Source organism: Ursus arctos, unplaced genomic scaffold (assembly GCF_023065955.2).
Source record: "Ursus arctos isolate Adak ecotype North America unplaced genomic scaffold, UrsArc2.0 scaffold_20, whole genome shotgun sequence".
Classification (NCBI taxonomy): Eukaryota; Metazoa; Chordata; class Mammalia; order Carnivora; family Ursidae; genus Ursus; species Ursus arctos.
Window position 1 is genome coordinate 46,211,506 of NW_026622875.1, and position 12,187 is coordinate 46,223,692.

At 46.6% G+C, this 12,187-nt stretch overlaps 1 protein-coding gene and 1 long non-coding RNA gene across 3 annotated transcripts in view; both read left to right on the forward strand.

The window, feature by feature from the left end:
• LOC130544404 (uncharacterized) overlaps positions 1–8,873 on the forward strand; it is a 30,832-nt gene extending 21,959 nt beyond the window's left edge. The window contains exon 2 of the long non-coding RNA XR_008960652.1: positions 336–8,873. This is a non-coding gene — a long non-coding RNA (uncharacterized LOC130544404). The remainder of the gene's footprint in view (positions 1–335) is intronic.
• The window catches only part of CMTM8 (CKLF like MARVEL transmembrane domain containing 8), a 114,563-nt gene that overhangs the window by 73,485 nt on the left and 28,891 nt on the right, over positions 1–12,187 (forward strand). The window lies entirely within an intron of this gene.

Below are 12,187 nucleotides of genomic sequence, written 5' to 3' on the forward strand. Positions count from 1 at the left end.
TCATCTCCTGTTCCTTAAAGGACGTCCTTTGTCCTTTCCCTCTTTGCCTTTTATATCCCCACACTTCACTAAAACGGAAGGAAACCAGCGTTCACATAAATTTGCTGGCAGAAGCGAGTCGGGCGGGGAGCCAGGTTGGCATCGGACCACGAAGGGCTGCATCCAGGCACGGGGTCGGAGGTGACCTTGACGTATCACCACTTCCCCTCCCCTCGCTCCCGGAGTGTCCCTACCCCACAACGTGTGCTGGCTCCTTGAAGATTCTAGGCTGTTTGGCTAGGACTGGCTGTTGCCTTGCTTTTCAGTGACCTAGGACCCAACGAAATGTTTTTCAGTGATTCGTGGAGAATACTGAGATGCCGTGTGTTCTTTGTGAGACCTGAAAAGATCTTTGATCGGGTCACTGCCATCCAAGATTCCTCTGAAGTCCCTGGTGCCTGGGGCTCCAGGTAGGAAGGAGGGGTGGGAGGTGGGGCTTCTCAAACTTGAGCTGCAGCGGGGCTTGTGAAAACCCGTCGCTGGGCCCTTCCCCACGAAGGCTGATTCAGCAGAGCTGGCTGGGCCTGAGTGTCGGCATTTCTGGCAAGTTCCTGGCGATGCTGATCCTGCCGCTGTGGGGACCACACACTTGGTGAATTAAGGCTCGAGGGCAGGGGTTGGCAAATGATAGCCTGCCCACCAAATCCAGCCTGCCACCTGTTTTTGTAAATACAGTTTGAGTGATACAGTTACTCCCAGCCATTTGCATATCGTCTATGGTGGCTTTCGTGCTACAGTGGCAGGATTGGACTGAGGGGACAGAGACCATATGGCCCACAAAGCCAAAAATATTTACTGTTCGGTCCTTTACAGAAGAAGTCTGCCAACTCCTGTTTAAGCAGTTCCTCAGCACCCTGAGCCCGGTGGTTCTGATTACGGGCCAGGACCCCCCATCCCTGCTGCTTTCACTGGCGAGGTGCTCTCTAGGTCCCTCACTGTCAGGTTGCCAGTGATGCTGAGCGTGAAGTCACATTTCCTGCAAGAAAACCCATGAGAACAGTAGTCACCGCTGTTCACCTAGATCTTTGCACATCACAAAACATCGCGAGACCCTGCAGCAACTTTGCTGGTGCTGTACCCATCCTACGGAGGTACACACTGAGGCCCAGAGGAGAAGTGGCTTGCCTGTGCTTGCACCACAAGTTAGTGACAAACTTAAGTCTTCTGTCCTTTCTGCCTACCGCACTGCCTCTTGTGTATGAGCCCAAATTGGATGGAACATGGTGTATTAATCATCCATTACCATGTAACAGTCACCCCCAAACTTAGCTTCAAAGAGCAGTGAACATTTATTATGGCTCACATTTTATTTTGTTTTTTTTTTTTTTTTAAAGATTTTATTTATTTATTTGACAGAGATAGAGACAGCCAGCGAGAGAGGGAACACAAGCAGGGGGAGTGGGAGAGGAAGAAGCAGGCTCATAGCAGAGGAGCCTGATGTGGGGCTCGATCCCGGAACGCCGGGATCACACCCTGAGCCGAAGGCAGACGCTTAACCGCTGTGCCACCCAGGCGCCCCTCACATTTTATTTTGGGTCAGGAATTCGAGATCAACGTGGCCAGGCCATTCAGGCTCAGGTGGTTTCCTGAGGCTCCATCAGATGTCATCTAGGGCTGCAGTCTTTGAAGGCTTGATTGGGCCTGGAGGATCCATTTCCAAGGTGACTCACTCACCTGGTGGGCAGGTAGATGCTGGCTGTTGATGGGAGGCCTCAGCCTCTCTCCACATGGGCCTCCCTACAAGGCTGCCTGAGTGTTCTCCTGACATGACCTCTAACTTCTGTGGAGCACACCGTCCGAGATTGAGACAGCAGGGGGAGAGCTGATCACTTAGGCTCCCAAGTCACATAGCATCACGTCTGCCATGCTTTGATCATCAGAAGCAAGTCACTACATTCAAGAGGAGCCTACACTCAAGGGCTGTGTCAAAGAATTGGTGGGTGTACTTTAAAACCAGCCCAGTATGCAGATTTCCATTCCATTGCCTGCTGGGAATATTGGGGTCCTGAGGTATTTGTCTCCGGCTGTATTGTCTCCAGGCAGGTCCAGTTGATCATAGACTGAAGTCCTAAGCAAGAGCAAGGTCAAGTCACAAATTCTTCGCCACACCTAAGTCTCAAGCTTTGATTTGCTCTGGAGCACCCCAGGGGTGCTTGAGGAGGGGTCAAGGAGGGCCAGAGGGAGACACCCACTCTGATGGCATATGTGAAAATAGGAAGAAGACCACATGCTCTGAAATCCCCCAGGTGATTCAGATATGCTCCTCCCTTGTGCTGGCCTCCCCACTCCCATTGGAAAACTGCTTTTCTTACCCCAATCTTCCCATTTCCCAGATTGGAAAGAAGAGGCTCAGAGAGGCCAAGTTTCTTGCTGGAGAAAGAGGCAGAGTCCGAGGCCCCTTGGCTGCACATACTCTCCACAGTCCCTCCTGTAGAGTATTAAACACACGTTTAAAACCTCACAGGGGGACACAAAGAAGGCCGTGAACTGGTGGATTCAATTTGTCCTTCTGTGTCTTTCTACTAATTAATCCTATCCATTCGGCTGGCTACGTTTCTTGTCAGATCTGTTTCCAGGCAACGTCTGGTTCTAATGCGTGTGTCCCAGACCAAGTTTAATCTTCCACGTCCCGCCACCTCTGTGCAATGTGCTGTGAGTATAGGAACTCATGCAGACAGATGGTAAACTCCGATGTCTCTCCATGGAACGGGCATCTTAGCGCCTTCATCTTTCACAAGCAGTGCTTGGCCACCCTCTAGTGGGTAAATGGAGAAGGTCACATGCTTGCTGAACAGAAGAGCTACATTATCATCTGGAAGGGGCGTGGAGATGACTGGCTTCGAGATCCCTTTGACTCTATAAAGAAAATAGGCCGGTGATGGGTATTAAGGAGGGCACGTATTGCATGGTGCACTGGGTGTTACACACAAGTAATGAATCATGGAACATTACATCAAAAACTAGGGATGTACTGTATGGTGACTAACATAACATAATAAAAAATTATCATTAAAAAGAAAAGAAAAGAAAATACTCGGCAGGCGTAGGCAGCAGTCAGCTTGAGGGCAGCATCATTCTTTGATGGTGCGGGAAAGGGGTACAGGCTTTTATCCTTTCGTCTCTTCTGGCTCAGTGGATTAACAGTCTGGTTTATTTGAAACAATGCAGGAACCAAATATACGAAGTACATGTGTACATAGGTATGTGTGTGTATTTCTTGGGCAAAGGGTGGCGTGGGTGCTGGTCAACAGGAGTGGCTAATTTTTTTCTATAAAAGGCCAGATAGTGAACTCGTTAGGCTTTGCAGCCAAGGCCACATGTGGTACTCTGCCACGATAGCATGAAAACAGCCGTAGGCAACACGTAGGTTAATGAGCACGGCTGTGTTCAGGGCAGCATCTACAGGCGGTGGGCTGCAGGCGGCCACAGGCCATAGTTCTCAACATCCTGGTGAAGAAGAGTGAACTGAATTGTGTTTGTCTCACGCTAGACGGTAAATTCCTCAGATGCAGCAATTGCGTGCCTAGGCCACCCCTGGACCCTCCACCCAGCCCTGGGTCTGGCATGTAATGGGTGCTCAGAGCACATTTGCTGACCCAAGCTGGCTCTTCTGTCAACCTCTGTAATGTAGCAACTTTCTTCCATGATTTCTTGGAATTCATCGAGTTAAAAGCACACTCTCTGAATCGGGGTTTTAAACCATCAGAGCAAGTAGGATTCGCTGCCATCCCTATTTTCCTTCTACTTGTCCCTCTTTAAAATGAACCAAGGTGTCACATGTGAGTCTAATAGATAAAAAGGCCTGGTCATGATCAGCTCCATGCCAGTCTCAAGATGGCGCTCCCCAGGGGCCCCCGCCTTAGCGGGCAGCTGCCGGGAAGCTGGTGTTGCTGAAGCAGGGGGTTTGCATCAAGGCATCTGCTCATTTTACCAGAACCTATTTCTGCCCAGAGACTTGGACTTGGGAGGGGCTGGCTGGTGACATTCTGGGTAACGCTGCATCCCTAACACAGCAAGTACACAGCCCGGGAGCGAGCTTCTCTGTCTCCGACACCAGCCTCTTCAGTCCTGCAGGTGGCTGTTCCTCCTGGGCAGGTTTGTGGTCGGCCAAACCACTGTTTCTGCCGTTATTAATCACAATAGTAGCGTCCTTGATAGAGCAGATTGTCTTATCATGTAGAAAACACGTATCATCCCCCTACTACAGATGGAGAAACCGAGACACCGATCAGTTCAGTGGTTTGGGCACGATATGGGTGTTGTACAGCAATATCGTTAAAAGTTTGGACTATTATTTAAAATACCGTGCCTCAGTGTCCCCATAAAATGGTAGAATGGTCATGATGGCAGTTATGTTAGTTATCATGTGGGTTAAATGACCTAAGGCATGAGCAATACTTCTTTACTCTGTAGTAGGTATACTATTGCTGGGACCTGGAGCCTGGGCGTAGAGTAGCTGCTCAATAAATATTGGGTAAATAAATTAATTTGCCCAGTCACACAGCTGGTAAGAATTCAAAGCCTCAATCTTTCTACCAGGCCAGATGGCCATGGCATCATACCATTTAACCGAACAGGAGCAGAGGACACAGTAATGGTGACATTGAAAGTGTCCATACTAGACAGGGAGGACAGAGCTTGAGGGTCAGACACCCCCAGTCCGCTTTGCCTGCCATCTTGTTCATATTCATGCTTACAGGAGAGCCCTCCAGTTCAAGCCATACATCAGGAAGCTGGAAATAGATATGGCTCCTTGACTCCATGCAAGTGTAAAGATCTTGAATTACAGAGAAAAGGCTGCTTTTTACCTAAGAAAGGAAGAGAGGAGGCGTTCCTGAGTCTTTGTAAATCTGCTAATAATACTAGCATAATAGTAACAACAGACACAGCACCTAGCTTGTACCAAGCACTGTTGCGTGTATATTACTTAAATGTTTTGTCTTCCCACACTTTTCGAGGCATGTTTCGGTATCCCCATTTTACAGATTAGAAAACTGAGGCTCTGGTTAGTGATGTGAAAATGTTGGGGTTTGGAATGAATGGTCAAGAAAGAATTCTTGAGGAGTCTTCAGTGCAAAAAGAATGGTTTTATTAAAGCATGGGGACAGGACCCGTGGACAGAAAGAGCTGCACTGGGGTTGTGAGGAGTGACTGATTATATACTTTCAAGTTGGGAGGGGATCAGGGATAGTGTAAGTCTCTAAGGAATTTGGAAACAAGGTTTCTAGGACCTTGAGGGGCTAGCTGTTACTAGGAAAAGGTCATTTACTACTAGTAAAACCTTAGTCATGAGACCCTTCAGATGTGTATCAGTGGGTCATATGCTTGGGGGATGATTGCTAACATATATCTTGCGGGGGGGTGGAGATGAAGTTTCCCAAAGGAATTTTTATATGTTAAAGAAGACTTACAGGGTCCTGGAAGTCAGGCTAAAGTTAAGCTAACATTGCCTTTTGCCCTTAGCAAAGTATCAACATCGAGGCAGTTGAGCCCCTAAAGGAAGGTCACTCTGCCTATCTCAAGGACTTGTCAATGGACTATAAGTTGTAAGGAAATTTATTACTTTTTTTCTTTGCCTTGGTTCTCCATGTCAGTTAGTAACCTGCCCAAGGGCAGGGAGCGGACCCCAGAGTACATGATTTCCTCACTGAGTGTGCTCTGCCTCTCAGTCTGAATTACCGTGAGTGGTAGCGTCACTCCGACAGTGGGGAAGGAGAAGGAAGAAATGGGAGAATGAGAAATCAAGACCTTACAGTATGAATTAAAGCATCACCAGACTGGAAGTCACAGCTCGATGCTGCTTCTGCTTTGACCACTGACTAGCTCTGTGATCGTAAGCTCGTCGCTTCTGAGCATCTCCTAAACTTCTCTTCCAGCACTAACATTCTTTGGCCCTCAGACCACCAGGGAATGAGCCTTGACTTTGAGAACAGGTGCCGTCTGGAGACTGATACCCAAGTGCTGGGCCCTGGGTCAGCCTCCTCTGGAACTGGATGTCCCGCTGATGTGCCTGTATCAGGACAGACCCTCCGGGAGACTCAGGGCACCAGGCCAGCGGGGGTATCTGTCTCAGTTTTGAGCATTCCCTCTACCTAGCACATTTTGCCTGGCTAGCTCCCATTCACTGATCAAATGTCAGATTCCCTCTGACCGTGCAGGCGTGGTTGGGTCCTTATGCTTTGGCATTGTCGTATCAGCCTCCTTCCTTTTATGGGACTCACACAGTTGATAGTTAAATACCCCCGGATGTACCTACTCCGAGGACCGCGGGTAGATCTGCAAGAGCTGATTTCCAGTGCCGCTTCATTGCAAGGAATTCATATGGTGAATGATTGATAGCGCAGGGAGGTAGAGCAGAGGTGTGCTGAGCTCACACCTGGAACAAGGTGCCGCAGCCGGCACCTTGCTCCTGGGGCAGCCTCGTTCATCATCAGAAGTCACCTATCTGTCTTCAAGGCTGACGTACAGATGCTGTGATGGTGCTTGTACCAGTCAAGACTAAACACAGAAATAAATCAGCCAACCTGTGCGCCATCGCGGTAGCATTTCCTGCCCCACCAGTAACGCCAGAGAAACTCCCGGCTCATCATCGATGCTCCGTGGGTATTCGAATAAATGAGAGCCCTTAATGTCGCCACCAGGTAATTCCTCTGACCAGCAGAATGGCTGTCCCAAAGTTCACAGGCTTTCGTAGACTTGACTTCACAGGAGAAGGCTCACAGGCACACTTATTTTGTCTTTCAGCGTGATTTTTAAAAGTCTAAAGCATCTGTTTTCTTAGTTTGCAGGATATTCGGATAAAGGTATGTGTGGGCGTGTATACACGAGGGGCGGAGGAGGGCTGTTGGACTCAGCTCCCTGAGATCCTCAGGAGGTGACCATTGATGATTTCAATTCGCACACATACAACATACACACACACAGATATCTGGTACCGTTCAGAGTCGAGGCAAGCAATCTCGTGCCAAAGCACAAGGCAGTAATTGAAATATTCCATGTTCTTAATGACCCTGGGTCATCAAAAGGTTTTGCTGTGTTAGGAATACTCAATTGTAAAAGGGAGATACAAAAATCCGTTGAACTCCGTTGAGCTCTTTACCCTATCGTTCATGGGGGAGGTTGGAGAAGAAACCGTACTTAGTTCACTAAAAAATGAAAATCTTTAGCTTGACAAAGAGTATCCATCCACTGTCAACAACAGACCTCATACAAATGTAAACATCCAGTGAACGATAAAGTAGAATAAAAGGGATGGTCACCGTCATGTGGTGGAAAATGGCTCTGGAGATTCAAGTTAATGCAACACAAGAGAAACAAGTCGTGTAAATATTGGAAAGCATCAAACTGTTATTGTAGCTGGCTTAGCCAGAAAATTCTGGGGAATCAATTGAGATCAGAACTGAAGGGCTTACAACAAACCTCACCCCCATCCCTCCTGACTCCAGGGTCTCTCTCCCCAGAGACAGCCACTTAGGATACCTCTGGCTTTACCCATATCCATAGTTACAAATAATGTGAGCAGTGCCATCTTCCAACTCAATTTCACATGTTAACTAGTAACTTCCTGTTACCTTCTGCCTTCTCTTGGGCCGCCATAACAATAGACCATAGACTGGATAGCTTCTACTCACAGTTGTGGATACTGGAAGTCCACGATCATGGTGCCCGCGGGGTTGGTATCTGGTGAGACCTTTCTCCTTGGGTTGCAGACAGCTGCCTTCTTGCTGGACCTTACATGACTTTTCTTCAGTGCATGTACAGGGGCGGGGTGGGGTCCGGGGTGCTTTCTGGTACCTTTTCTTATAGGCACTGATCCCATCATGAGGGCCCTGCCCTCATAACCTTACCTAAACTTAAGTACCTCTTAATGGCCCCACCTCCAAATACCATCACATGGGAGGGGGCAGGCCTTCGACATATGAATTTGGGGGAGGGGGGCGGGACACAATTCAGTCCAGAGCACCTCTCCTGTTGTTTCCCTTCTCCGTGTTATAATTCATTAAAGTCAATGTTTCGTGTTTATTGTTATCTCCATGCAAATATTATTTAGGGTGGAGTGTTGTACTGAACACCTAACTACAAACCACTGTTGTAGTTTCTTTTGGTTTTTACCAACGTTAATAACAGTACTGTTGTTTCTATTGCTGTTTCTATTTGCGTAGGGGTTTTTTTGTAGCTAATTTGTCTCACTTTTTTCCTCTAATAGCCTCTCAGGAAGGTTTCCCACAAGGGCAGTCACATCAGATCATCACGGTGTAATTTTTATCCTGGATGAATTTCTCCTGGGGACCTGCCTTCGCTTTGGAATTCCCTCTACCTTTGTGTTGGGCTGAATTTTTTGTTTCCTGGATCCCTTATCTTCCCCTTTCTTAGTTTCTTCCCTCATTTTGGTGGAGCCAGCTTCCTAACCGCCTCACCAGGTTAAAAGAAAAGTAAAGCCACACAAGGCAGGTGGTGATGGCCTTTGCAGTGCCTGTCTTCTGAGTCACCGTCCCAGTCTGGCCCGGGCACCTGTCCTGTTTGATTCTCCTCCCCTTGGGGATTGCCCTCACCTCCCCTCCTGTGTAACTCTAAGTCTACAGGTCGGTCTAGACCATGTTTCCTTTTTTAGAGTTTGTGCCCTCATTTCGGTGAGTCATAGCCAACATTGCATGTCTGGGGGAAAAAAATGTATTCTCCTCTTGCTCTTCATTGATAATTTTCCTGGGTAATTTCTGGGTTAGGAAAGTATTTGCCTGTGTCTTCTAATATCCTATTGCTTTTAGTAAAGTTTAAAAGCTATTCTTTAAAAAAAAATGAAATAAAATAAAAAGGCTATTCTTGTTTCTGATCCTATCCCGGTGTGTAAGTGACCTGTTTGTTCTTTGGTCGTTTAAAAAATCCTTTCTTTGTACCTGATATCCTGAAAGTTCATGATGTACCTTTTCTATTTGTGTCTATTTTCATCCATTGTGCTGGCTTCTCAGGGGAGCCCTTTTATGTAGAAATTCATGTCCTTAAATCCTGAGGTTTCTTGAGTTATTTTGTAGTTAATTTCTTTCCCTCCTTTGTCTCCAGTCTCTATTCCTGGAATGTATCATTAGGATAGTTGACCTCCTGAACCTGTCCTCTAATTGTCCTCTTTTCCCGTTTTTTTTTTCTTTTTATCTTTTTGTCTTCTTGCTATCTTTTCTAGGAGGTTTTCTCAATTTTATCATGTAACACTTTCATGGAGTTTTTAATTTCTACTAGCCTATTTGTAATTTCAAAAGCGAATTTTGTTCCTAAAGGACTATTAGTGTCCTTCCCGTAACCTGTTTCTGGTTCACTACTGTAATATCTTTTTTTCCCTGAGGATACAGATCTTTTTTTTCTCCCTCTTCAAAGTTACTTTCTTCCAGTTTGTTTTTTGGTCTCAGCTCTCTACCCGGTTATATGGGCTTTTTTATCATCATAGATCTGGTCACCTTAGTTGTCTGCCTGCATTTTAAAAGTGCAAAGCTGTCCGGATGCTCTAGGCACGTAGATGCTGCTTACCAACTTTGAACTCCGTTGTGGATTGACCTGGCCAAGCTGCGTGTTGGTGAATCCCCAAGGTCTTTTCTCTTGTGCGAGTGAAGGTTTGGCTGCCAGTGCCCTAAGAACCCAATGGAGGGGAAAGGTTAGGGATTAGATGAATGGGGAAGTCTTCACGCTACAGGGTCATTTAAGTCTACTGTTTTCAGCACCATACTCAAACCTTCAACTGTGCCCTTCAATCCCAAGACCACTTATTTTTTGTTTTACTTTCTTTAGAGTGGTTCTCAGTCAAGGGTGATTTTGCCCCCAGGAGACACTTGGCAACTTCTGGAAACATTTTTGATTGTCATTAAGAGGGAGGGGGAAGCTTGCTGCTGGCATCTAGCAGGTAGAAGCCAGGGATGCTTCTAAATATCTTGCACAGGGCAGCCCTCCGCAACAAGAATTGTTGACCTCCGGAGTCAACAGGACTGAGGTTGAGAATTTCCTACTTAGAGAATAAACTTGCAGACCAATGACAGAGGTGGGGCAATCACCTGGTTGCTTAGAGTAGAGCGGAAGTTTAAGCCATGCCTTCTTTCTTGCTTTCTTGCCCTCCCTCCCCCCTTCTCTCTCGCCCTCTCTCTCCCCTCCCTCCCTTCCTCCCTCTCTCCTTTCTTTCTCTTTCTTTCTTTCTTTCTTTCTTTCTTTCTTTCTTTCTTTCTTTCTTCCTTTCTTTCTTTCTTTCTTTCTTTCTTTCTTTCTTTCTTTTCTTCCCTCTGTGCCCAATTTGCCTCTCAACCTCATGACCCCAAGATCAAGAGTCACCTGTTCCACTGACCAAGCCAGCCAGGTGCCCCTTCCCTTTTTTTCAAGTGATCTAAGACATAGCTACTTTCAAACAGCTTTCCGAAAATCCTCCTTACTTTAGCCATCCCCCCCTTCTCTCTCAGTCCCTGTCCCAGTCCCAGAGGTGCCTGGGTCTTTTCAGACTTTGCAGCAAGCGTGGTTTGGTTCTTTACTTTCCCCGTCAACCAGCTTAGTTAGACTCCAGCCTTCTCACAGTAGCCAAGTCCGTTATCCGTCATCCATATGTGTTCCAAGATTCTAACACTGTGTCGCTTTTGTCTCCTTTCCTATTCATCCCATTCTCGTGATAATTTTAGAAGGGTTTGGGGAAGGAGCAAAATTAGAATCATGTGTTCAATTTGACATCTTTATCCAGAAGCCTAGAATACATGCCGAAGCCACAGTGGCTGGCCGTGGTACAGCCGTCACACAGATGGGCGGAGTAGAATAAAGATTCCAGAAACTGACCCGATAATATGAAAAGTCACCAATATTCAATAACAGATCAATTGACTATCTGCTAGAAAAAATAAAATAAAATTGGCCTTTCCTCGCCCCATATATAGAATGCAGTTCTAGTTGGATTGAAGACCTAAACCTATATACAAGCTGTAAGAAAATATAGGAGAATATTTCCATAACCCTGTGTTGAGGAAGACCTTCCTAAGCAGGTGGGAACAGAAGAAGGCTTAAAGGGGGACCAATGAACTACGTAAAAGTTTAAAACTTCCATAGGACCAAAGACTCTGGTAAAAAACAGTTAAAAACAAACCTGGATGGGAAAACTATTGCCACATATGTAGTTGGTTACCATGCTTCTTCTGTAAAGACCTTTACAAATCAGGAAGAAAATAATTTTTTTTAAACATATCAATAAATAAGGAAGGAACTCGAGGTGGCTAGTAAGCGTTTGAAAGGGTGCTGTATCATCCTCCCAACTAACCAGGAAAATGTAAACTGAAACAAAAATACATCCGTATTTTTAAGGTGTGGTCTCCAGACCAATAGCATCAGTGCCCCATGGGGACTTGCAGACCTACTGAAAAAGCTCGGAGAGCGGGACCCAACCCTCGTGGTGTAGCCAGCCAGGCAGGTGATTCCGAGTAGCCAGGAGAATGAACGAACGACAGTCAGTGTTGTGCTTGAATCGGAACCGTGCTGAGTGAAAGAAACCAAACGCAAGAATACATACTGTAGGATTCCATGTAGATGAATTTCAAAAACAAGCATCACTGATCTAGAGGGATAGGAAGCAGGGCGATGAGTACCCTTAGAGGTGGGAAGGAGTAACTAGAAGTGAGAATGGAGCCTCCAGGCACTGGTCACGTTCCTTTTCCCCATGGGGATGCTGGTTATACAGGTTTGTGCGGTTTGTGAAAATTCATCGAGTTGTTCATTGCGGATTTGTACATTTTCCTCTATGCTGCAATCAGTTCAGTAAAGCAGGGCAAGGTAAAACGTGAGACCTCTCTCCGTTTTTTTTTTTTTAATTTTATTTTTAAGTCATCTCTACACCCAGCGTGGGGCTCAAACTCACCACCCCGAGATCAACAGTCTCATGTTCCACTGACTGAGCCAGACAGGTGCCCCAAAATCTTTTTTTTTTTTTTTAAGATTTTATTTATTTATTTGACAGAGAGAGAAACAGCCAGCGAGAGAGGGAACACAGGCAGGAGGAGTGGGAGAGGAAGACGCAGGCTCCCAGTGGAGGAGCCCAATGCGGGGCTCGATCCCAGGATTCTGGGATCACACCCTGAGCCGAAGGCAGACGCTTAACGACTGAGCCACCCAGGCACCCCAGAAATCTCTCTCTTTCTTTTAA